Source organism: Etheostoma spectabile, unplaced genomic scaffold, assembly GCF_008692095.1.
Source record: "Etheostoma spectabile isolate EspeVRDwgs_2016 unplaced genomic scaffold, UIUC_Espe_1.0 scaffold00018246, whole genome shotgun sequence".
Taxonomy (NCBI): domain Eukaryota; kingdom Metazoa; phylum Chordata; class Actinopteri; order Perciformes; family Percidae; genus Etheostoma; species Etheostoma spectabile.
In genome coordinates, this window is record NW_022604175.1 from 93,446 (window position 1) to 117,451 (window position 24,006).

At 43.4% G+C, this 24,006-nt stretch overlaps 27 non-coding genes across 27 annotated transcripts; 14 read left to right on the top strand and 13 right to left on the bottom strand.

Annotated features, from left to right (window-relative positions):
• Positions 1-399: 399 nt before the first annotated feature.
• trnad-guc (transfer RNA aspartic acid (anticodon GUC)) lies at positions 400-471 on the bottom strand. Its single transcript has one exon. It is a non-coding gene; the product is annotated as a tRNA-Asp (tRNA).
• A 259-nt stretch (positions 472-730) lies between these two features.
• Positions 731-803, top strand: trnav-cac (transfer RNA valine (anticodon CAC)). The gene has a single exon. It is a non-coding gene; the product is annotated as a tRNA-Val (tRNA).
• Positions 804-2,143: 1,340 nt separating this feature from the next.
• On the bottom strand, positions 2,144-2,215 carry trnad-guc (transfer RNA aspartic acid (anticodon GUC)). Its single transcript has one exon. It is a non-coding gene; the product is annotated as a tRNA-Asp (tRNA).
• A 259-nt stretch (positions 2,216-2,474) lies between these two features.
• trnav-cac (transfer RNA valine (anticodon CAC)) lies at positions 2,475-2,547 on the top strand. The gene has a single exon. It is a non-coding gene; the product is annotated as a tRNA-Val (tRNA).
• Positions 2,548-3,887: 1,340 nt separating this feature from the next.
• Positions 3,888-3,959, bottom strand: trnad-guc (transfer RNA aspartic acid (anticodon GUC)). Its single transcript has one exon. It is a non-coding gene; the product is annotated as a tRNA-Asp (tRNA).
• Positions 3,960-4,218: 259 nt separating this feature from the next.
• On the top strand, positions 4,219-4,291 carry trnav-cac (transfer RNA valine (anticodon CAC)). Its single transcript has one exon. It is a non-coding gene; the product is annotated as a tRNA-Val (tRNA).
• Positions 4,292-5,631: 1,340 nt separating this feature from the next.
• On the bottom strand, positions 5,632-5,703 carry trnad-guc (transfer RNA aspartic acid (anticodon GUC)). Its single transcript has one exon. It is a non-coding gene; the product is annotated as a tRNA-Asp (tRNA).
• Positions 5,704-5,962: 259 nt separating this feature from the next.
• Positions 5,963-6,035, top strand: trnav-cac (transfer RNA valine (anticodon CAC)). Its single transcript has one exon. It is a non-coding gene; the product is annotated as a tRNA-Val (tRNA).
• Positions 6,036-7,375: 1,340 nt separating this feature from the next.
• On the bottom strand, positions 7,376-7,447 carry trnad-guc (transfer RNA aspartic acid (anticodon GUC)). Its single transcript has one exon. It is a non-coding gene; the product is annotated as a tRNA-Asp (tRNA).
• A 259-nt stretch (positions 7,448-7,706) lies between these two features.
• On the top strand, positions 7,707-7,779 carry trnav-cac (transfer RNA valine (anticodon CAC)). Its single transcript has one exon. It is a non-coding gene; the product is annotated as a tRNA-Val (tRNA).
• A 1,340-nt stretch (positions 7,780-9,119) lies between these two features.
• Positions 9,120-9,191, bottom strand: trnad-guc (transfer RNA aspartic acid (anticodon GUC)). Its single transcript has one exon. It is a non-coding gene; the product is annotated as a tRNA-Asp (tRNA).
• A 259-nt stretch (positions 9,192-9,450) lies between these two features.
• On the top strand, positions 9,451-9,523 carry trnav-cac (transfer RNA valine (anticodon CAC)). Its single transcript has one exon. It is a non-coding gene; the product is annotated as a tRNA-Val (tRNA).
• A 1,340-nt stretch (positions 9,524-10,863) lies between these two features.
• trnad-guc (transfer RNA aspartic acid (anticodon GUC)) lies at positions 10,864-10,935 on the bottom strand. Its single transcript has one exon. It is a non-coding gene; the product is annotated as a tRNA-Asp (tRNA).
• A 259-nt stretch (positions 10,936-11,194) lies between these two features.
• Positions 11,195-11,267, top strand: trnav-cac (transfer RNA valine (anticodon CAC)). The gene has a single exon. It is a non-coding gene; the product is annotated as a tRNA-Val (tRNA).
• A 1,340-nt stretch (positions 11,268-12,607) lies between these two features.
• On the bottom strand, positions 12,608-12,679 carry trnad-guc (transfer RNA aspartic acid (anticodon GUC)). The gene has a single exon. It is a non-coding gene; the product is annotated as a tRNA-Asp (tRNA).
• A 259-nt stretch (positions 12,680-12,938) lies between these two features.
• trnav-cac (transfer RNA valine (anticodon CAC)) lies at positions 12,939-13,011 on the top strand. The gene has a single exon. It is a non-coding gene; the product is annotated as a tRNA-Val (tRNA).
• A 1,340-nt stretch (positions 13,012-14,351) lies between these two features.
• Positions 14,352-14,423, bottom strand: trnad-guc (transfer RNA aspartic acid (anticodon GUC)). The gene has a single exon. It is a non-coding gene; the product is annotated as a tRNA-Asp (tRNA).
• Positions 14,424-14,682: 259 nt separating this feature from the next.
• trnav-cac (transfer RNA valine (anticodon CAC)) lies at positions 14,683-14,755 on the top strand. The gene has a single exon. It is a non-coding gene; the product is annotated as a tRNA-Val (tRNA).
• Positions 14,756-16,095: 1,340 nt separating this feature from the next.
• Positions 16,096-16,167, bottom strand: trnad-guc (transfer RNA aspartic acid (anticodon GUC)). Its single transcript has one exon. It is a non-coding gene; the product is annotated as a tRNA-Asp (tRNA).
• A 259-nt stretch (positions 16,168-16,426) lies between these two features.
• trnav-cac (transfer RNA valine (anticodon CAC)) lies at positions 16,427-16,499 on the top strand. Its single transcript has one exon. It is a non-coding gene; the product is annotated as a tRNA-Val (tRNA).
• Positions 16,500-17,839: 1,340 nt separating this feature from the next.
• trnad-guc (transfer RNA aspartic acid (anticodon GUC)) lies at positions 17,840-17,911 on the bottom strand. Its single transcript has one exon. It is a non-coding gene; the product is annotated as a tRNA-Asp (tRNA).
• A 258-nt stretch (positions 17,912-18,169) lies between these two features.
• On the top strand, positions 18,170-18,242 carry trnav-cac (transfer RNA valine (anticodon CAC)). The gene has a single exon. It is a non-coding gene; the product is annotated as a tRNA-Val (tRNA).
• Positions 18,243-19,582: 1,340 nt separating this feature from the next.
• On the bottom strand, positions 19,583-19,654 carry trnad-guc (transfer RNA aspartic acid (anticodon GUC)). Its single transcript has one exon. It is a non-coding gene; the product is annotated as a tRNA-Asp (tRNA).
• A 259-nt stretch (positions 19,655-19,913) lies between these two features.
• On the top strand, positions 19,914-19,986 carry trnav-cac (transfer RNA valine (anticodon CAC)). Its single transcript has one exon. It is a non-coding gene; the product is annotated as a tRNA-Val (tRNA).
• Positions 19,987-21,327: 1,341 nt separating this feature from the next.
• trnad-guc (transfer RNA aspartic acid (anticodon GUC)) lies at positions 21,328-21,399 on the bottom strand. Its single transcript has one exon. It is a non-coding gene; the product is annotated as a tRNA-Asp (tRNA).
• Positions 21,400-21,658: 259 nt separating this feature from the next.
• trnav-cac (transfer RNA valine (anticodon CAC)) lies at positions 21,659-21,731 on the top strand. Its single transcript has one exon. It is a non-coding gene; the product is annotated as a tRNA-Val (tRNA).
• Positions 21,732-23,399: 1,668 nt separating this feature from the next.
• Positions 23,400-23,471, top strand: trnav-cac (transfer RNA valine (anticodon CAC)). The gene has a single exon. It is a non-coding gene; the product is annotated as a tRNA-Val (tRNA).
• Positions 23,472-24,006: the final 535 nt, after the last annotated feature.

Sequence of the window (24,006 nt, forward strand, 5' to 3'; positions counted from 1 at the left end):
CTGACTCCCAACCCAATGGGAGCAATCCTGCGCTTTCAGATTTGGAGGGGGTGACTTTCATCCCATTTGCTTGACATTGGACATCAGTCTGCCCCAGTGGGCGCTGTAGATCACTGCTTGATGAAGCCAACAGAACCACATAACCTTCAAAGAACAGGAAAGGAATTATAAGGTGCCCAGACTTGACACTCTCCCTGCTGGGCCTTGCGATGTGCTGTTCATGTCCAGGAGATGTGCTCTTTCCATCACTTGACAAGATTCCCATTCAGGATCAGGAGTTCTCCTCCCATGCTGAACACAGCCTGAGCCAAGGCCCAATTTCCCCTCTAGAGTAGTCCAACGCGTTTGCCGGGACTTCCTCGAGGCCTTGTAACATTGGTTAGCGGCTGGTAGAAAATTCTCCCCGTCAGGGAATCGAACCCCGATCTTCCGCGTGACAGGCGGAGATACTGTCCATTATACTAACGAGGAATGCCTAAGCTTCATATTTGGCACATCAAGAAATAGGTGGCGCTATTCCAGCATTCAGGCCACAGTCAATACATGTGGATATATTTAAGTTTACTACATATTCGCTGGCATTCAAATCCATGACAAAGCATCTGTGACTGAATCCAGTTTAAAATTGCTATGTGTCAAAAATTAACATGTCTAACAGCATTGTAAACATTTGCAGTAAAATATAAATGGTATATTTCCGCATGAACATGCAGAAAGACCACTTTCGTCAGTTTCCGTAGTGTAGTGGTTATCACGTTCGCCTCACACGCGAAAGGTCCCCTGTTCGAAACAGGGCGGAAACACATTTCTTTGTTTGTATTGACTTTGTACGGTTAAACTCTCGAGACCGTCACTGAAAAATCTCCCTGTTGTTAAATCGCGGCCAGGCCTACCGAAGTTTCCACAGTGCAGTAGTAATCACATTCAGGAACTCAGCAATACGCCGTTTAAAAATGATGCAGAAAAAATAGTCAATGCACTTGTTACTTCTAAGCTGGATTACTCCAATTCTTTATCATCAGGCTGCTCGAAAAAGTCCATGAATACTCTTCAGCTGATCCAGAATGCTGCAGCACATGTTCTGACTGGAACCAGGAAAAGAAATCTCATCTCTCCTGTTTAAGCTTCTCTGCATTGGCTTCCTAGTGTTTGCTGTTGGTGGGAATTGTTGGGTTTCTGTAAATAAAATCACAGAGTATGGTCTGGACCTGCTCTTTTATGAAAAGCACAGTTAGATAACTCTTGTTGTGATTTGGCGCAGTATAAATAAAATTGAATTGAATTGAATTGAATTACCTGAACCTCAACTTCCTAGCCTCATAGTTAACGGTTTACGTTCCTGGATCCGTCTTACATTCCTGCTGTCTGCCTACGTTCCCAGATCCTGAGGTAGGTGATCATATCGTCACTGAAAACATATCTTCAATAGCAGGATCATCCTCAATCCTTTTGTAAAACCTTTGTCTTTCTTGGAGTATATTCACTCTAATACTTTCTTAACAAATGCATATCTTTTGCTATGGTTAGATCTCGTATCCAAACTACTCTGGCAGATGTAGTAGTGTCGATGTAGCCTTGAGAAATAATTAGCAGCTGGTAGATAAAACTCCCCATCGGGAAATGAAACCCCAGTATTCCGTGTGACAGGCGGAGGCGGTCATCCAAAGTTTAATTAGGATTGTAGTCTTTGTGTTGGAACAAGTTGCACTATTTAAAAACATGCCTTTGAGTTACAAGAACTTCTTCGCTTGGGACAGCAACTGACTCCCAACCCAATGGGAGCAATCCTGCGCTTTCAGATTTGGAGGGGCTGACTTTCATCCCATTTGCTTGACATTGGACATCAGTCTGCCCCAGTGGGCGCTGTAGATCACTGCTTGATGAAGCCAACAGAACCACATAACCTTCAAAGAACAGGAAAGGAATTATAAGGTGCCCAGACTTGACACTCTCCCACCTCCTGCTGGGCCTTGTGATGTGCTCTTTCCATCACTTCACAAGATTCCCATTCAGGATCAGGAGTTCTCCTCCCATGCTGAACACAGCCTGAGCCAAGGCCCAATTTCCCCTCTAGAGTAGTCCAACGCGTTTGCCGGGACTTCCTCGAGGCCTTGTAACATTGGTTAGCGGCTGGTAGAAAATTCTCCCCGTCGGGGAATCGAACCCCGATCTTCCGCGTGACAGGCGGAGATACTGTCCATTATACTAACGAGGAATGCCTAAGCTTAATATTTGGCACATCAAGAAATAGGTGGCGCTATTCCAGCATTCAGGCCACAGTCAATACATGTGGATATATTTAAGTTTACTACATATTCGCTGGCATTCAAATCCATGACAAAGCATCTGTGACTGAATCCAGTTTAAAATTGCTATGTGTCAAAAATTAACATGTCTAACAGCATTGTAAACATTTGCAGTAAAATATAAATGGTATATTTCCGCATGAACATGCAGAAAGACCACTTTCGTCAGTTTCCGTAGTGTAGTGGTTATCACGTTCGCCTCACACGCGAAAGGTCCCCTGTTCGAAACGGGGCGGAAACACATTTCTTTGTTTGTATTGACTTCATACGGTTAAACTCTCAAGACCGTCACTGAAAAATCTCCCTGTTGTTAAATCGTGGCCAGGCCTACCGAAGTTTCCACAGTGCAGTAGTAATCACATTCAGGAACTCAGCAATACGCCGTTTAAAAATGATGCAGAAAAAATAGTCAATGCACTTGTTACTTCTAAGCTGGATTACTCCAATTCTTTATCATCAGGGTGCTCGAAAAAGTCCATGAAGACTCTTCAGCTGATCCAGAATGCTGCAGCACATGTTCTGACTGGAACCAGGAAAAGAAATCTCATCTCTCCTGTTTAAGCTTCTCTGCATTGGCTTCCTAGTGTTTGCTCTTGGTGGGAATTGTTGGGTTTCTGTAAATAAAATCACAGAGTATGGTCTGGACCTGCTCTTTTATGAAAAGCACAGTTAGATAACTCTTGTTGTGATTTGGCGCAGTATAAGTAAAATTGAATTGAATTGAATTGAATTACCTGAACCTCAACTTCCTAGCCTCATAGTTAACGGTTTACGTTCCTGGATCAGTCTTACATTCCTGCTGTCTGCCTACGTTCCCAGATCCTGAGGTAGGTGATCATATCGTCACTGAAAACATATCTTCAATAGCAGGATCATCCTCAATCCTTTTGTAAAACCTTTGTCTTTCTTGGAGTATATTCACTCTAATACTTTCTTAACAAATGCATATCTTTTGCTATGGTTAGATCTCGTATCCAAACTACTCTGGCAGATGTAGTAGTGTCGATGTAGCCTTGAGAAATAATTAGCAGCTGGTAGATAAAACTCCCCATCGGGAAATGAAACCCCAGTATTCCGTGTGACAGGCGGAGGCGGTCATCCAAAGTTTCATTAGGATTGTAGTCTTTGTGTTGGAACAAGTTGCACTATTTAAAAACATGCCTTTGAGATACAAGAACTTCTTCGCTTGGGACAGCAACTGACTCCCAACCCAATGGGAGCAATCCTGCGCTTTCAGATTTGGAGGGGCTGACTTTCATCCCATTTGCTTGACATTGGGCATCAGTCTGCCCCAGTGGGCGCTGTAGATCACTGCTTGATGAAGCCAACAGAACCACATAACCTTCAAAGAACAGGAAAGGAATTATAAGGTGCCCAGACTTGACACTCTCCCACCTCCTGCTGGGCCTTGTGATGTGCTCTTTCCATCACTTCACAAGATTCCCATTCAGGATCAGGAGTTCTCCTCCCATGCTGAACACAGCCTGAGCCAAGGCCCAATTTCCCCTCTAGAGTAGTCCAACGCGTTTGCCGGGACTTCCTCGAGGCCTTGTAACATTGGTTAGCGGCTGGTAGAAAATTCTCCCCGTCGGGGAATCGAACCCCGATCTTCCGCGTGACAGGCGGAGATACTGTCCATTATACTAACGAGGAATGCCTAAGCTTCATATTTGGCACATCAAGAAATAGGTGGCGCTATTCCAGCATTCAGGCCACAGTCAATACATGTGGATATATTTAAGTTTACTACATATTCGCTGGCATTCAAATCCATGACAAAGCATCTGTGACTGAATCCAGTTTAAAATCGCTATGTGTCAAAAATTAACATGTCTAACAGCATTGTAAACATTTGCAGTAAAATATAAATGGTATATTTCCGCATGAACATGCAGAAAGACCACTTTCGTCAGTTTCCGTAGTGTAGTGGTTATCACGTTCGCCTCACACGCGAAAGGTCCCCTGTTCGAAACAGGGCGGAAACACATTTCTTTGTTTGTATTGACTTCGTACGGTTAAACTCTCAAGACCGTCACTGAAAAATCTCCCTGTTGTTAAATCGTGGCCAGGCCTACCGAAGTTTCCACAGTGCAGTAGTAATCACATTCAGGAACTCAGCAATACGCCGTTTAAAAATGATGCAGAAAAAATAGTCAATGCACTTGTTACTTCTAAGCTGGATTACTCCAATTCTTTATCATCAGGCTGCTCGAAAAAGTCCATGAAGACTCTTCAGCTGATCCAGAATGCTGCAGCACATGTTCTGACTGGAACCAGGAAAAGAAATCTCATCTCTCCTGTTTAAGCTTCTCTGCATTGGCTTCCTAGTGTTTGCTCTTGGTGGGAATTGTTGGGTTTCTGTAAATAAAATCACAGAGTATGGTCTGGACCTGCTCTTTTATGAAAAGCACAGTTAGATAACTCTTGTTGTGATTTGGCGCAGTATAAGTAAAATTGAATTGAATTGAATTGAATTACCTGAACCTCAACTTCCTAGCCTCATAGTTAACGGTTTACGTTCCTGGATCCGTCTTACATTCCTGCTGTCTGCCTACGTTCCCAGATCCTGAGGTAGGTGATCATATCGTCACTGAAAACATATCTTCAATAGCAGGATCATCCTCAATCCTTTTGTAAAACCTTTGTCTTTCTTGGAGTATATTCACTCTAATACTTTCTTAACAAATGCATATCTTTTGCTATGGTTAGATCTCGTATCCAAACTACTCTGGCAGATGTAGTAGTGTCGATGTAGCCTTGAGAAATAATTAGCAGCTGGTAGATAAAACTCCCCATCGGGAAATGAAACCCCAGTATTCCGTGTGACAGGCGGAGGCGGTCATCCAAAGTTTCATTAGGATTGTAGTCTTTGTGTTGGAACAAGTTGCACTATTTAAAAACATGCCTTTGAGATACAAGAACTTCTTCGCTTGGGACAGCAACTGACTCCCAACCCAATGGGAGCAATCCTGCGCTTTCAGATTTGGAGGGGCTGACTTTCATCCCATTTGCTTGACATTGGGCATCAGTCTGCCCCAGTGGGCGCTGTAGATCACTGCTTGATGAAGCCAACAGAACCACATAACCTTCAAAGAACAGGAAAGGAATTATAAGGTGCCCAGACTTGACACTCTCCCACCTCCTGCTGGGCCTTGTGATGTGCTCTTTCCATCACTTCACAAGATTCCCATTCAGGATCAGGAGTTCTCCTCCCATGCTGAACACAGCCTGAGCCAAGGCCCAATTTCCCCTCTAGAGTAGTCCAACGCGTTTGCCGGGACTTCCTCGAGGCCTTGTAACATTGGTTAGCGGCTGGTAGAAAATTCTCCCCGTCGGGGAATCGAACCCCGATCTTCCGCGTGACAGGCGGAGATACTGTCCATTATACTAACGAGGAATGCCTAAGCTTCATATTTGGCACATCAAGAAATAGGTGGCGCTATTCCAGCATTCAGGCCACAGTCAATACATGTGGATATATTTAAGTTTACTACATATTCGCTGGCATTCAAATCCATGACAAAGCATCTGTGACTGAATCCAGTTTAAAATTGCTATGTGTCAAAAATTAACATGTCTAACAGCATTGTAAACATTTGCAGTAAAATATAAATGGTATATTTCCGCATGAACATGCAGAAAGACCACTTTCGTCAGTTTCCGTAGTGTAGTGGTTATCACGTTCGCCTCACACGCGAAAGGTCCCCTGTTCGAAACAGGGCGGAAACACATTTCTTTGTTTGTATTGACTTCGTACGGTTAAACTCTCAAGACCGTCACTGAAAAATCTCCCTGTTGTTAAATCGTGGCCAGGCCTACCGAAGTTTCCACAGTGCAGTAGTAATCACATTCAGGAACTCAGCAATACGCCGTTTAAAAATGATGCAGAAAAAATAGTCAATGCACTTGTTACTTCTAAGCTGGATTACTCCAATTCTTTATCATCAGGCTGCTCGAAAAAGTCCATGAAGACTCTTCAGCTGATCCAGAATGCTGCAGCACATGTTCTGACTGGAACCAGGAAAAGAAATCTCATCTCTCCTGTTTAAGCTTCTCTGCATTGGCTTCCTAGTGTTTGCTCTTGGTGGGAATTGTTGGGTTTCTGTAAATAAAATCACAGAGTATGGTCTGGACCTGCTCTTTTATGAAAAGCACAGTTAGATAACTCTTGTTGTGATTTGGCGCAGTATAAGTAAAATTGAATTGAATTGAATTGAATTACCTGAACCTCAACTTCCTAGCCTCATAGTTAACGGTTTACGTTCCTGGATCCGTCTTACATTCCTGCTGTCTGCCTACGTTCCCAGATCCTGAGGTAGGTGATCATATCGTCACTGAAAACATATCTTCAATAGCAGGATCATCCTCAATCCTTTTGTAAAACCTTTGTCTTTCTTGGAGTATATTCACTCTAATACTTTCTTAACAAATGCATATCTTTTGCTATGGTTAGATCTCGTATCCAAACTACTCTGGCAGATGTAGTAGTGTCGATGTAGCCTTGAGAAATAATTAGCAGCTGGTAGATAAAACTCCCCATCGGGAAATGAAACCCCAGTATTCCGTGTGACAGGCGGAGGCGGTCATCCAAAGTTTCATTAGGATTGTAGTCTTTGTGTTGGAACAAGTTGCACTATTTAAAAACATGCCTTTGAGATACAAGAACTTCTTCGCTTGGGACAGCAACTGACTCCCAACCCAATGGGAGCAATCCTGCGCTTTCAGATTTGGAGGGGCTGACTTTCATCCCATTTGCTTGACATTGGGCATCAGTCTGCCCCAGTGGGCGCTGTAGATCACTGCTTGATGAAGCCAACAGAACCACATAACCTTCAAAGAACAGGAAAGGAATTATAAGGTGCCCAGACTTGACACTCTCCCACCTCCTGCTGGGCCTTGTGATGTGCTCTTTCCATCACTTCACAAGATTCCCATTCAGGATCAGGAGTTCTCCTCCCATGCTGAACACAGCCTGAGCCAAGGCCCAATTTCCCCTCTAGAGTAGTCCAACGCGTTTGCCGGGACTTCCTCGAGGCCTTGTAACATTGGTTAGCGGCTGGTAGAAAATTCTCCCCGTCGGGGAATCGAACCCCGATCTTCCGCGTGACAGGCGGAGATACTGTCCATTATACTAACGAGGAATGCCTAAGCTTCATATTTGGCACATCAAGAAATAGGTGGCGCTATTCCAGCATTCAGGCCACAGTCAATACATGTGGATATATTTAAGTTTACTACATATTCGCTGGCATTCAAATCCATGACAAAGCATCTGTGACTGAATCCAGTTTAAAATTGCTATGTGTCAAAAATTAACATGTCTAACAGCATTGTAAACATTTGCAGTAAAATATAAATGGTATATTTCCGCATGAACATGCAGAAAGACCACTTTCGTCAGTTTCCGTAGTGTAGTGGTTATCACGTTCGCCTCACACGCGAAAGGTCCCCTGTTCGAAACAGGGCGGAAACACATTTCTTTGTTTGTATTGACTTCGTACGGTTAAACTCTCAAGACCGTCACTGAAAAATCTCCCTGTTGTTAAATCGTGGCCAGGCCTACCGAAGTTTCCACAGTGCAGTAGTAATCACATTCAGGAACTCAGCAATACGCCGTTTAAAAATGATGCAGAAAAAATAGTCAATGCACTTGTTACTTCTAAGCTGGATTACTCCAATTCTTTATCATCAGGCTGCTCGAAAAAGTCCATGAAGACTCTTCAGCTGATCCAGAATGCTGCAGCACATGTTCTGACTGGAACCAGGAAAAGAAATCTCATCTCTCCTGTTTAAGCTTCTCTGCATTGGCTTCCTAGTGTTTGCTCTTGGTGGGAATTGTTGGGTTTCTGTAAATAAAATCACAGAGTATGGTCTGGACCTGCTCTTTTATGAAAAGCACAGTTAGATAACTCTTGTTGTGATTTGGCGCAGTATAAGTAAAATTGAATTGAATTGAATTGAATTACCTGAACCTCAACTTCCTAGCCTCATAGTTAACGGTTTACGTTCCTGGATCCGTCTTACATTCCTGCTGTCTGCCTACGTTCCCAGATCCTGAGGTAGGTGATCATATCGTCACTGAAAACATATCTTCAATAGCAGGATCATCCTCAATCCTTTTGTAAAACCTTTGTCTTTCTTGGAGTATATTCACTCTAATACTTTCTTAACAAATGCATATCTTTTGCTATGGTTAGATCTCGTATCCAAACTACTCTGGCAGATGTAGTAGTGTCGATGTAGCCTTGAGAAATAATTAGCAGCTGGTAGATAAAACTCCCCATCGGGAAATGAAACCCCAGTATTCCGTGTGACAGGCGGAGGCGGTCATCCAAAGTTTCATTAGGATTGTAGTCTTTGTGTTGGAACAAGTTGCACTATTTAAAAACATGCCTTTGAGATACAAGAACTTCTTCGCTTGGGACAGCAACTGACTCCCAACCCAATGGGAGCAATCCTGCGCTTTCAGATTTGGAGGGGCTGACTTTCATCCCATTTGCTTGACATTGGGCATCAGTCTGCCCCAGTGGGCGCTGTAGATCACTGCTTGATGAAGCCAACAGAACCACATAACCTTCAAAGAACAGGAAAGGAATTATAAGGTGCCCAGACTTGACACTCTCCCACCTCCTGCTGGGCCTTGTGATGTGCTCTTTCCATCACTTCACAAGATTCCCATTCAGGATCAGGAGTTCTCCTCCCATGCTGAACACAGCCTGAGCCAAGGCCCAATTTCCCCTCTAGAGTAGTCCAACGCGTTTGCCGGGACTTCCTCGAGGCCTTGTAACATTGGTTAGCGGCTGGTAGAAAATTCTCCCCGTCGGGGAATCGAACCCCGATCTTCCGCGTGACAGGCGGAGATACTGTCCATTATACTAACGAGGAATGCCTAAGCTTCATATTTGGCACATCAAGAAATAGGTGGCGCTATTCCAGCATTCAGGCCACAGTCAATACATGTGGATATATTTAAGTTTACTACATATTCGCTGGCATTCAAATCCATGACAAAGCATCTGTGACTGAATCCAGTTTAAAATCGCTATGTGTCAAAAATTAACATGTCTAACAGCATTGTAAACATTTGCAGTAAAATATAAATGGTATATTTCCGCATGAACATGCAGAAAGACCACTTTCATCAGTTTCCGTAGTGTAGTGGTTATCACGTTCGCCTCACACGCGAAAGGTCCCCTGTTCGAAACAGGGCGGAAACACATTTCTTTGTTTGTATTGACTTCGTACGGTTAAACTCTCAAGACCGTCACTGAAAAATCTCCCTGTTGTTAAATCGTGGCCAGGCCTACCGAAGTTTCCACAGTGCAGTAGTAATCACATTCAGGAACTCAGCAATACGCCGTTTAAAAATGATGCAGAAAAAATAGTCAATGCACTTGTTACTTCTAAGCTGGATTACTCCAATTCTTTATCATCAGGCTGCTCGAAAAAGTCCATGAAGACTCTTCAGCTGATCCAGAATGCTGCAGCACATGTTCTGACTGGAACCAGGAAAAGAAATCTCATCTCTCCTGTTTAAGCTTCTCTGCATTGGCTTCCTAGTGTTTGCTCTTGGTGGGAATTGTTGGGTTTCTGTAAATAAAATCACAGAGTATGGTCTGGACCTGCTCTTTTATGAAAAGCACAGTTAGATAACTCTTGTTGTGATTTGGCGCAGTATAAGTAAAATTGAATTGAATTGAATTGAATTACCTGAACCTCAACTTCCTAGCCTCATAGTTAACGGTTTACGTTCCTGGATCCGTCTTACATTCCTGCTGTCTGCCTACGTTCCCAGATCCTGAGGTAGGTGATCATATCGTCACTGAAAACATATCTTCAATAGCAGGATCATCCTCAATCCTTTTGTAAAACCTTTGTCTTTCTTGGAGTATATTCACTCTAATACTTTCTTAACAAATGCATATCTTTTGCTATGGTTAGATCTCGTATCCAAACTACTCTGGCAGATGTAGTAGTGTCGATGTAGCCTTGAGAAATAATTAGCAGCTGGTAGATAAAACTCCCCATCGGGAAATGAAACCCCAGTATTCCGTGTGACAGGCGGAGGCGGTCATCCAAAGTTTCATTAGGATTGTAGTCTTTGTGTTGGAACAAGTTGCACTATTTAAAAACATGCCTTTGAGATACAAGAACTTCTTCGCTTGGGACAGCAACTGACTCCCAACCCAATGGGAGCAATCCTGCGCTTTCAGATTTGGAGGGGCTGACTTTCATCCCATTTGCTTGACATTGGGCATCAGTCTGCCCCAGTGGGCGCTGTAGATCACTGCTTGATGAAGCCAACAGAACCACATAACCTTCAAAGAACAGGAAAGGAATTATAAGGTGCCCAGACTTGACACTCTCCCACCTCCTGCTGGGCCTTGTGATGTGCTCTTTCCATCACTTCACAAGATTCCCATTCAGGATCAGGAGTTCTCCTCCCATGCTGAACACAGCCTGAGCCAAGGCCCAATTTCCCCTCTAGAGTAGTCCAACGCGTTTGCCGGGACTTCCTCGAGGCCTTGTAACATTGGTTAGCGGCTGGTAGAAAATTCTCCCCGTCGGGGAATCGAACCCCGATCTTCCGCGTGACAGGCGGAGATACTGTCCATTATACTAACGAGGAATGCCTAAGCTTCATATTTGGCACATCAAGAAATAGGTGGCGCTATTCCAGCATTCAGGCCACAGTCAATACATGTGGATATATTTAAGTTTACTACATATTCGCTGGCATTCAAATCCATGACAAAGCATCTGTGACTGAATCCAGTTTAAAATCGCTATGTGTCAAAAATTAACATGTCTAACAGCATTGTAAACATTTGCAGTAAAATATAAATGGTATATTTCCGCATGAACATGCAGAAAGACCACTTTCGTCAGTTTCCGTAGTGTAGTGGTTATCACGTTCGCCTCACACGCGAAAGGTCCCCTGTTCGAAACAGGGCGGAAACACATTTCTTTGTTTGTATTGACTTCGTACGGTTAAACTCTCAAGACCGTCACTGAAAAATCTCCCTGTTGTTAAATCGTGGCCAGGCCTACCGAAGTTTCCACAGTGCAGTAGTAATCACATTCAGGAACTCAGCAATACGCCGTTTAAAAATGATGCAGAAAAAATAGTCAATGCACTTGTTACTTCTAAGCTGGATTACTCCAATTCTTTATCATCAGGCTGCTCGAAAAAGTCCATGAAGACTCTTCAGCTGATCCAGAATGCTGCAGCACATGTTCTGACTGGAACCAGGAAAAGAAATCTCATCTCTCCTGTTTAAGCTTCTCTGCATTGGCTTCCTAGTGTTTGCTCTTGGTGGGAATTGTTGGGTTTCTGTAAATAAAATCACAGAGTATGGTCTGGACCTGCTCTTTTATGAAAAGCACAGTTAGATAACTCTTGTTGTGATTTGGCGCAGTATAAGTAAAATTGAATTGAATTGAATTGAATTACCTGAACCTCAACTTCCTAGCCTCATAGTTAACGGTTTACGTTCCTGGATCCGTCTTACATTCCTGCTGTCTGCCTACGTTCCCAGATCCTGAGGTAGGTGATCATATCGTCACTGAAAACATATCTTCAATAGCAGGATCATCCTCAATCCTTTTGTAAAACCTTTGTCTTTCTTGGAGTATATTCACTCTAATACTTTCTTAACAAATGCATATCTTTTGCTATGGTTAGATCTCGTATCCAAACTACTCTGGCAGATGTAGTAGTGTCGATGTAGCCTTGAGAAATAATTAGCAGCTGGTAGATAAAACTCCCCATCGGGAAATGAAACCCCAGTATTCCGTGTGACAGGCGGAGGCGGTCATCCAAAGTTTCATTAGGATTGTAGTCTTTGTGTTGGAACAAGTTGCACTATTTAAAAACATGCCTTTGAGATACAAGAACTTCTTCGCTTGGGACAGCAACTGACTCCCAACCCAATGGGAGCAATCCTGCGCTTTCAGATTTGGAGGGGCTGACTTTCATCCCATTTGCTTGACATTGGGCATCAGTCTGCCCCAGTGGGCGCTGTAGATCACTGCTTGATGAAGCCAACAGAACCACATAACCTTCAAAGAACAGGAAAGGAATTATAAGGTGCCCAGACTTGACACTCTCCCACCTCCTGCTGGGCCTTGTGATGTGCTCTTTCCATCACTTCACAAGATTCCCATTCAGGATCAGGAGTTCTCCTCCCATGCTGAACACAGCCTGAGCCAAGGCCCAATTTCCCCTCTAGAGTAGTCCAACGCGTTTGCCGGGACTTCCTCGAGGCCTTGTAACATTGGTTAGCGGCTGGTAGAAAATTCTCCCCGTCGGGGAATCGAACCCCGATCTTCCGCGTGACAGGCGGAGATACTGTCCATTATACTAACGAGGAATGCCTAAGCTTCATATTTGGCACATCAAGAAATAGGTGGCGCTATTCCAGCATTCAGGCCACAGTCAATACATGTGGATATATTTAAGTTTACTACATATTCGCTGGCATTCAAATCCATGACAAAGCATCTGTGACTGAATCCAGTTTAAAATCGCTATGTGTCAAAAATTAACATGTCTAACAGCATTGTAAACATTTGCAGTAAAATATAAATGGTATATTTCCGCATGAACATGCAGAAAGACCACTTTCATCAGTTTCCGTAGTGTAGTGGTTATCACGTTCGCCTCACACGCGAAAGGTCCCCTGTTCGAAACAGGGCGGAAACACATTTCTTTGTTTGTATTGACTTCGTACGGTTAAACTCTCAAGACCGTCACTGAAAAATCTCCCTGTTGTTAAATCGTGGCCAGGCCTACCGAAGTTTCCACAGTGCAGTAGTAATCACATTCAGGAACTCAGCAATACGCCGTTTAAAAATGATGCAGAAAAAATAGTCAATGCACTTGTTACTTCTAAGCTGGATTACTCCAATTCTTTATCATCAGGCTGCTCGAAAAAGTCCATGAAGACTCTTCAGCTGATCCAGAATGCTGCAGCACATGTTCTGACTGGAACCAGGAAAAGAAATCTCATCTCTCCTGTTTAAGCTTCTCTGCATTGGCTTCCTAGTGTTTGCTCTTGGTGGGAATTGTTGGGTTTCTGTAAATAAAATCACAGAGTATGGTCTGGACCTGCTCTTTTATGAAAAGCACAGTTAGATAACTCTTGTTGTGATTTGGCGCAGTATAAGTAAAATTGAATTGAATTGAATTGAATTACCTGAACCTCAACTTCCTAGCCTCATAGTTAACGGTTTACGTTCCTGGATCCGTCTTACATTCCTGCTGTCTGCCTACGTTCCCAGATCCTGAGGTAGGTGATCATATCGTCACTGAAAACATATCTTCAATAGCAGGATCATCCTCAATCCTTTTGTAAAACCTTTGTCTTTCTTGGAGTATATTCACTCTAATACTTTCTTAACAAATGCATATCTTTTGCTATGGTTAGATCTCGTATCCAAACTACTCTGGCAGATGTAGTAGTGTCGATGTAGCCTTGAGAAATAATTAGCAGCTGGTAGATAAAACTCCCCATCGGGAAATGAAACCCCAGTATTCCGTGTGACAGGCGGAGGCGGTCATCCAAAGTTTCATTAGGATTGTAGTCTTTGTGTTGGAACAAGTTGCACTATTTAAAAACATGCCTTTGAGATACAAGAACTTCTTCGCTTGGGACAGCAACTGACTCCCAACCCAATGGGAGCAATCCTGCGCTTTCAGATTTGGAGGGGCTGACTTTCATCCCATTTGCTTGACATTGGGCATCAGTCTGCCCCAGTGGGCGCTGTAGATCACTGCTTGATGAAGCCAACAGAACCACATAACCTTCAAAGAACAGGAAAGGAATTATAAGGTGCCCAGACTTGACACTCTCCCACCTCCTGCTGGGCCTTGTGATGTGCTCTTTCCATCACTTCACAAGATTCCCATTCAGGATCAGGAGTTCTCCTCCCATGCTGAACACAGCCTGAGCCAAGGCCCAATTTCCCCTCTAGAGTAGTCCAACGCGTTTGCCGGGACTTCCTCGAGGCCTTGTAACATTGGTTAGCGGCTGGTAGAAAATTCTCCCCGTCGGGGAATCGAACCCCGATCTTCCGCGTGACAGGCGGAGATACTGTCCATTATACTAACGAGGAATGCCTAAGCTTCATATTTGGCACATCAAGAAATAGGTGGCGCTATTCCAGCATTCAGGCCACAGTCAATACATGTGGATATATTTAAGTTTACTACATATTCGCTGGCATTCAAATCCATGACAAAGCATCTGTGACTGAATCCAGTTTAAAATCGCTATGTGTCAAAAATTAACATGTCTAACAGCATTGTAAACATTTGCAGTAAAATATAAATGGTATATTTCCGCATGAACATGCAGAAAGACCACTTTCGTCAGTTTCCGTAGTGTAGTGGTTATCACGTTCGCCTCACACGCGAAAGGTCCCCTGTTCGAAACAGGGCGGAAACACATTTCTTTGTTTGTATTGACTTCGTACGGTTAAACTCTCAAGACCGTCACTGAAAAATCTCCCTGTTGTTAAATCGTGGCCAGGCCTACCGAAGTTTCCACAGTGCAGTAGTAATCACATTCAGGAACTCAGCAATACGCCGTTTAAAAATGATGCAGAAAAAATAGTCAATGCACTTGTTACTTCTAAGCTGGATTACTCCAATTCTTTATCATCAGGCTGCTCGAAAAAGTCCATGAAGACTCTTCAGCTGATCCAGAATGCTGCAGCACATGTTCTGACTGGAACCAGGAAAAGAAATCTCATCTCTCCTGTTTAAGCTTCTCTGCATTGGCTTCCTAGTGTTTGCTCTTGGTGGGAATTGTTGGGTTTCTGTAAATAAAATCACAGAGTATGGTCTGGACCTGCTCTTTTATGAAAAGCACAGTTAGATAACTCTTGTTGTGATTTGGCGCAGTATAAGTAAAATTGAATTGAATTGAATTGAATTACCTGAACCTCAACTTCCTAGCCTCATAGTTAACGGTTTACGTTCCTGGATCCGTCTTACATTCCTGCTGTCTGCCTACGTTCCCAGATCCTGAGGTAGGTGATCATATCGTCACTGAAAACATATCTTCAATAGCAGGATCATCCTCAATCCTTTTGTAAAACCTTTGTCTTTCTTGGAGTATATTCACTCTAATACTTTCTTAACAAATGCATATCTTTTGCTATGGTTAGATCTCGTATCCAAACTACTCTGGCAGATGTAGTAGTGTCGATGTAGCCTTGAGAAATAATTAGCAGCTGGTAGATAAAACTCCCCATCGGGAAATGAAACCCCAGTATTCCGTGTGACAGGCGGAGGCGGTCATCCAAAGTTTCATTAGGATTGTAGTCTTTGTGTTGGAACAAGTTGCACTATTTAAAAACATGCCTTTGAGATACAAGAACTTCTTCGCTTGGGACAGCAACTGACTCCCAACCCAATGGGAGCAATCCTGCGCTTTCAGATTTGGAGGGGCTGACTTTCATCCCATTTGCTTGACATTGGGCATCAGTCTGCCCCAGTGGGCGCTGTAGATCACTGCTTGATGAAGCCAACAGAACCACATAACCTTCAAAGAACAGGAAAGGAATTATAAGGTGCCCAGACTTGACACTCTCCCACCTCCTGCTGGGCCTTGTGATGTGCTCTTTCCATCACTTCACAAGATTCCCATTCAGGATCAGGAGTTCTCCTCCCATGCTGAACACAGCCTGAGCCAAGGCCCAATTTCCCCTCTAGAGTAGTCCAACGCGTTTGCCGGGACTTCCTCGAGGCCTTGTAACATTGGTTAGCGGCTGGTAGAAAATTCTCCCCGTCGGGGAATCGAACCCCGATCTTCCGCGTGACAGGCGGAGATACTGTCCATTATACTAACGAGGAATGCCTAAGCTTCATATTTGGCACATCAAGAAATAGGTGGCGCTATTCCAGCATTCAGGCCACAGTCAATACATGTGGATATATTTAAGTTTACTACATATTCGCTGGCATTCAAATCCATGACAAAGCATCTGTGACTGAATCCAGTTTAAAATTGCTATGTGTCAAAAATTAACATGTCTAACAGCATTGTAAACATTTGCAGTAAAATATAAATGGTATATTTCCGCATGAACATGCAGAAAGACCACTTTCGTCAGTTTCCGTAGTGTAGTGGTTATCACGTTCGCCTCACACGCGAAAGGTCCCCTGTTCGAAACAGGGCGGAAACACATTTCTTTGTTTGTATTGACTTCGTACGGTTAAACTCTCAAGACCGTCACTGAAAAATCTCCCTGTTGTTAAATCGTGGCCAGGCCTACCGAAGTTTCCACAGTGCAGTAGTAATCACATTCAGGAACTCAGCAATACGCCGTTTAAAAATGATGCAGAAAAAATAGTCAATGCACTTGTTACTTCTAAGCTGGATTACTCCAATTCTTTATCATCAGGCTGCTCGAAAAAGTCCATGAAGACTCTTCAGCTGATCCAGAATGCTGCAGCACATGTTCTGACTGGAACCAGGAAAAGAAATCTCATCTCTCCTGTTTAAGCTTCTCTGCATTGGCTTCCTAGTGTTTGCTCTTGGTGGGAATTGTTGGGTTTCTGTAAATAAAATCACAGAGTATGGTCTGGACCTGCTCTTTTATGAAAAGCACAGTTAGATAACTCTTGTTGTGATTTGGCGCAGTATAAGTAAAATTGAATTGAATTGAATTGAATTACCTGAACCTCAACTTCCTAGCCTCATAGTTAACGGTTTACGTTCCTGGATCCGTCTTACATTCCTGCTGTCTGCCTACGTTCCCAGATCCTGAGGTAGGTGATCATATCGTCACTGAAAACATATCTTCAATAGCAGGATCATCCTCAATCCTTTTGTAAAACCTTTGTCTTTCTTGGAGTATATTCACTCTAATACTTTCTTAACAAATGCATATCTTTTGCTATGGTTAGATCTCGTATCCAAACTACTCTGGCAGATGTAGTAGTGTCGATGTAGCCTTGAGAAATAATTAGCAGCTGGTAGATAAAACTCCCCATCGGGAAATGAAACCCCAGTATTCCGTGTGACAGGCGGAGGCGGTCATCCAAAGTTTCATTAGGATTGTAGTCTTTGTGTTGGAACAAGTTGCACTATTTAAAAACATGCCTTTGAGATACAAGAACTTCTTCGCTTGGGACAGCAACTGACTCCCAACCCAATGGGAGCAATCCTGCGCTTTCAGATTTGGAGGGGCTGACTTTCATCCCATTTGCTTGACATTGGGCATCAGTCTGCCCCAGTGGGCGCTGTAGATCACTGCTTGATGAAGCCAACAGAACCACATAACCTTCAAAGAACAGGAAAGGAATTATAAGGTGCCCAGACTTGACACTCTCCCACCTCCTGCTGGGCCTTGTGATGTGCTCTTTCCATCACTTCACAAGATTCCCATTCAGGATCAGGAGTTCTCCTCCCATGCTGAACACAGCCTGAGCCAAGGCCCAATTTCCCCTCTAGAGTAGTCCAACGCGTTTGCCGGGACTTCCTCGAGGCCTTGTAACATTGGTTAGCGGCTGGTAGAAAATTCTCCCCGTCGGGGAATCGAACCCCGATCTTCCGCGTGACAGGCGGAGATACTGTCCATTATACTAACGAGGAATGCCTAAGCTTCATATTTGGCACATCAAGAAATAGGTGGCGCTATTCCAGCATTCAGGCCACAGTCAATACATGTGGATATATTTAAGTTTACTACATATTCGCTGGCATTCAAATCCATGACAAAGCATCTGTGACTGAATCCAGTTTAAAATACTATGTGTCAAAAATTAACATGTCTAACAGCATTGTAAACATTTGCAGTAAAATATAAATGGTATATTTCCGCATGAACATGCAGAAAGACCACTTTCGTCAGTTTCCGTAGTGTAGTGGTTATCACGTTCGCCTCACACGCGAAAGGTCCCCTGTTCGAAACAGGGCGGAAACACATTTCTTTGTTTGTATTGACTTCGTACGGTTAAACTCTCAAGACCGTCACTGAAAAATCTCCCTGTTGTTAAATCGTGGCCAGGCCTACCGAAGTTTCCACAGTGCAGTAGTAATCACATTCAGGAACTCAGCAATACGCCGTTTAAAAATGATGCAGAAAAAATAGTCAATGCACTTGTTACTTCTAAGCTGGATTACTCCAATTCTTTATCATCAGGCTGCTCGAAAAAGTCCATGAAGACTCTTCAGCTGATCCAGAATGCTGCAGCACATGTTCTGACTGGAACCAGGAAAAGAAATCTCATCTCTCCTGTTTAAGCTTCTCTGCATTGGCTTCCTAGTGTTTGCTCTTGGTGGGAATTGTTGGGTTTCTGTAAATAAAATCACAGAGTATGGTCTGGACCTGCTCTTTTATGAAAAGCACAGTTAGATAACTCTTGTTGTGATTTGGCGCAGTATAAGTAAAATTGAATTGAATTGAATTGAATTACCTGAACCTCAACTTCCTAGCCTCATAGTTAACGGTTTACGTTCCTGGATCCGTCTTACATTCCTGCTGTCTGCCTACGTTCCCAGATCCTGAGGTAGGTGATCATATCGTCACTGAAAACATATCTTCAATAGCAGGATCATCCTCAATCCTTTTGTAAAACCTTTGTCTTTCTTGGAGTATATTCACTCTAATACTTTCTTAACAAATGCATATCTTTTGCTATGGTTAGATCTCGTATCCAAACTACTCTGGCAGATGTAGTAGTGTCGATGTAGCCTTGAGAAATAATTAGCAGCTGGTAGATAAAACTCCCCATCGGGAAATGAAACCCCAGTATTCCGTGTGACAGGCGGAGGCGGTCATCCAAAGTTTCATTAGGATTGTAGTCTTTGTGTTGGAACAAGTTGCACTATTTAAAAACATGCCTTTGAGATACAAGAACTTCTTCGCTTGGGACAGCAACTGACTCCCAACCCAATGGGAGCAATCCTGCGCTTTCAGATTTGGAGGGGCTGACTTTCATCCCATTTGCTTGACATTGGGCATCAGTCTGCCCCAGTGGGCGCTGTAGATCACTGCTTGATGAAGCCAACAGAACCACATAACCTTCAAAGAACAGGAAAGGAATTATAAGGTGCCCAGACTTGACACTCTCCCACCTCCTGCTGGGCCTTGTGATGTGCTCTTTCCATCACTTCACAAGATTCCCATTCAGGATCAGGAGTTCTCCTCCCATGCTGAACACAGCCTGAGCCAAGGCCCAATTTCCCCTCTAGAGTAGTCCAACGCGTTTGCCGGGACTTCCTCGAGGCCTTGTAACATTGGTTAGCGGCTGGTAGAAAATTCTCCCCGTCGGGGAATCGAACCCCGATCTTCCGCGTGACAGGCGGAGATACTGTCCATTATACTAACGAGGAATGCCTAAGCTTCATATTTGGCACATCAAGAAATAGGTGGCGCTATTCCAGCATTCAGGCCACAGTCAATACATGTGGATATATTTAAGTTTACTACATATTCGCTGGCATTCAAATCCATGACAAAGCATCTGTGACTGAATCCAGTTTAAAATCGCTATGTGTCAAAAATTAACATGTCTAACAGCATTGTAAACATTTGCAGTAAAATATAAATGGTATATTTCCGCATGAACATGCAGAAAGACCACTTTCGTCAGTTTCCGTAGTGTAGTGGTTATCACGTTCGCCTCACACGCGAAAGGTCCCCTGTTCGAAACAGGGCGGAAACACATTTCTTTGTTTGTATTGACTTCGTACGGTTAAACTCTCAAGACCGTCACTGAAAAATCTCCCTGTTGTTAAATCGTGGCCAGGCCTACCGAAGTTTCCACAGTGCAGTAGTAATCACATTCAGGAACTCAGCAATACGCCGTTTAAAAATGATGCAGAAAAAATAGTCAATGCACTTGTTACTTCTAAGCTGGATTACTCCAATTCTTTATCATCAGGCTGCTCGAAAAAGTCCATGAAGACTCTTCAGCTGATCCAGAATGCTGCAGCACATGTTCTGACTGGAACCAGGAAAAGAAATCTCATCTCTCCTGTTTAAGCTTCTCTGCATTGGCTTCCTAGTGTTTGCTCTTGGTGGGAATTGTTGGGTTTCTGTAAATAAAATCACAGAGTATGGTCTGGACCTGCTCTTTTATGAAAAGCACAGTTAGATAACTCTTGTTGTGATTTGGCGCAGTATAAGTAAAATTGAATTGAATTGAATTTGAATTACCTGAACCTCAACTTCCTAGCCTCATAGTTAACGGTTTACGTTCCTGGATCCGTCTTACATTCCTGCTGTCTGCCTACGTTCCCAGATCCTGAGGTAGGTGATCATATCGTCACTGAAAACATATCTTCAATAGCAGGATCATCCTCAATCCTTTTGTAAAACCTTTGTCTTTCTTGGAGTATATTCACTCTAATACTTTCTTAACAAATGCATATCTTTTGCTATGGTTAGATCTCGTATCCAAACTACTCTGGCAGATGTAGTAGTGTCGATGTAGCCTTGAGAAATAATTAGCAGCTGGTAGATAAAACTCCCCATCGGGAAATGAAACCCCAGTATTCCGTGTGACAGGCGGAGGCGGTCATCCAAAGTTTCATTAGGATTGTAGTCTTTGTGTTGGAACAAGTTGCACTATTTAAAAACATGCCTTTGAGATACAAGAACTTCTTCGCTTGGGACAGCAACTGACTCCCAACCCAATGGGAGCAATCCTGCGCTTTCAGATTTGGAGGGGCTGACTTTCATCCCATTTGCTTGACATTGGGCATCAGTCTGCCCCAGTGGGCGCTGTAGATCACTGCTTGATGAAGCCAACAGAACCACATAACCTTCAAAGAACAGGAAAGGAATTATAAGGTGCCCAGACTTGACACTCTCCCACCTCCTGCTGGGCCTTGTGATGTGCTCTTTCCATCACTTCACAAGATTCCCATTCAGGATCAGGAGTTCTCCTCCCATGCTGAACACAGCCTGAGCCAAGGCCCAATTTCCCCTCTAGAGTAGTCCAACGCGTTTGCCGGGACTTCCTCGAGGCCTTGTAACATTGGTTAGCGGCTGGTAGAAAATTCTCCCCGTCGGGGAATCGAACCCCGATCTTCCGCGTGACAGGCGGAGATACTGTCCATTATACTAACGAGGAATGCCTAAGCTTAATATTTGGCACATCAAGAAATAGGTGGCGCTATTCCAGCATTCAGGCCACAGTCAATACATGTGGATATATTTAAGTTTACTACATATTCGCTGGCATTCAAATCCATGACAAAGCATCTGTGACTGAATCCAGTTTAAAATCGCTATGTGTCAAAAATTAACATGTCTAACAGCATTGTAAACATTTGCAGTAAAATATAAATGGTATATTTCCGCATGAACATGCAGAAAGACCACTTTCATCAGTTTCCGTAGTGTAGTGGTTATCACGTTCGCCTCACACGCGAAAGGTCCCCTGTTCGAAACAGGGCGGAAACACATTTCTTTGTTTGTATTGACTTCGTACGGTTAAACTCTCAAGACCGTCACTGAAAAATCTCCCTGTTGTTAAATCGTGGCCAGGCCTACCGAAGTTTCCACAGTGCAGTAGTAATCACATTCAGGAACTCAGCAATACGCCGTTTAAAAATGATGCAGAAAAAATAGTCAATGCACTTGTTACTTCTAAGCTGGATTACTCCAATTCTTTATCATCAGGCTGCTCGAAAAAGTCCATGAAGACTCTTCAGCTGATCCAGAATGCTGCAGCACATGTTCTGACTGGAACCAGGAAAAGAAATCTCATCTCTCCTGTTTAAGCTTCTCTGCATTGGCTTCCTAGTGTTGCTCTTGGTGGGAATTGTTGGGTTTCTGTAAATAAAATCACAGAGTATGGTCTGGACCTGCTCTTTTATGAAAAGCACAGTTAGATAACTCTTGTTGTGATTTGGCGCAGTATAAAAGTAAATTGAATTGAATTGAATTGAATTACCTGAACCTCAACTTCCTAGCCTCATAGTTAACGGTTTACGTTCCTGGATCCGTCTTACATTCCTGCTGTCTGCCTACGTTCCCAGATCCTGAGGTAGGTGATCATATCGTCACTGAAAACATATCTTCAATAGCAGGATCATCCTCAATCCTTTTGTAAAACCTTTGTCTTTCTTGGAGTATATTCACTCTAATACTTTCTTAACAAATGCATATCTTTTGCTATGGTTAGATCTCGTATCCAAACTACTCTGGCAGATGTAGTAGTGTCGATGTAGCCTTGAGAAATAATTAGCAGCTGGTAGATAAAACTCCCATCGGGAAATGAAACCCCAGTATTCCGTGTGACAGGCGGAGGCGGTCATCCAAAGTTTCATTAGGATTGTAGTCTTTGTGTTGGAACAAGTTGCACTATTTAAAAACATGCCTTTGAGATACAAGAACTTCTTCGCTTGGGACAGCAACTGACTCCCAACCCAATGGGAGCAATCCTGCGCTTTCAGATTTGGAGGGGCTGACTTTCATCCCATTTGCTTGACATTGGGCATCAGTCTGCCCCAGTGGGCGCTGTAGATCACTGCTTGATGAAGCCAACAGAACCACATAACCTTCAAAGAACAGGAAAGGAATTATAAGGTGCCCAGACTTGACACTCTCCCACCTCCTGCTGGGCCTTGTGATGTGCTCTTTCCATCACTTCACAAGATTCCCATTCAGGATCAGGAGTTCTCCTCCCATGCTGAACACAGCCTGAGCCAAGGCCCAATTCCCCTCTAGAGTAGTCCAACGCGTTTGCCGGGACTTCCTCGAGGCCTTGTAACATTGGTTAGCGGCTGGTAGAAAATTCTCCCGTCGGGGAATCGAACCCCGATCTTCCGCGTGACAGGCGGAGATACTGTCCATTATACTAACGAGGAATGCCTAAGCTTAATATTTGGCACATCAAGAAATAGGTGGCGCTATTCCAGCATTCAGGCCACAGTCAATACATGTGGATATATTTAAGTTTACTACATATTCGCTGGCATTCAAATCCATGACAAAGCATCTGTGACTGAATCCAGTTTAAAATTGCTATGTGTCAAAAATTAACATGTCTAACAGCATTGTAAACATTTGCAGTAAAATATAAATGGTATATTTCCGCATGAACATGCAGAAAGACCACTTTCGTCAGTTTCCGTAGTGTAGTGGTTATCACGTTCGCCTCACACGCGAAAGGTCCCTGTTCGAAACGGGGCGGAAACACATTTCTTTGTTTGTATGACTTCGTACGGTTAAACTCTCAAGACCGTCACTGAAAAATCTCCCTGTTGTTAAATCGTGGCCAGGCCTACCGAAGTTTCCACAGTGCAGTAGTAATCACATTCAGGAACTCAGCAATACGCCGTTAAAAATGATGCAGAAAAAATAGTCAATGCACTTGTTACTTCTAAGCTGGATTACTCCAATTCTTATCATCAGGGTGCTCGAAAAAGTCCATGAAGACTCTTCAGCTGATCCAGAATGCTGCAGCACATGTTCTGACTGGAACCAGGAAAAGAAATCTCATCTCTCCTGTTTAAGCTTCTCTGCATTGGCTTCCTAGTGTTTGCTCTTGGTGGGAATTGTTGGGTTTCTGTAAATAATCACAGAGTATGGTCTGGACCTGCTCTTTTATGAAAAGCACAGTTAGAAACTTGTTGTGATTTGGCGCAGTATAAAAAAATGAATGAATTGAATTGAATTAACTGAACCTCAACTTCTAGCCTCATAGTTAACGGTTTACGTTCCTGGATCCGTC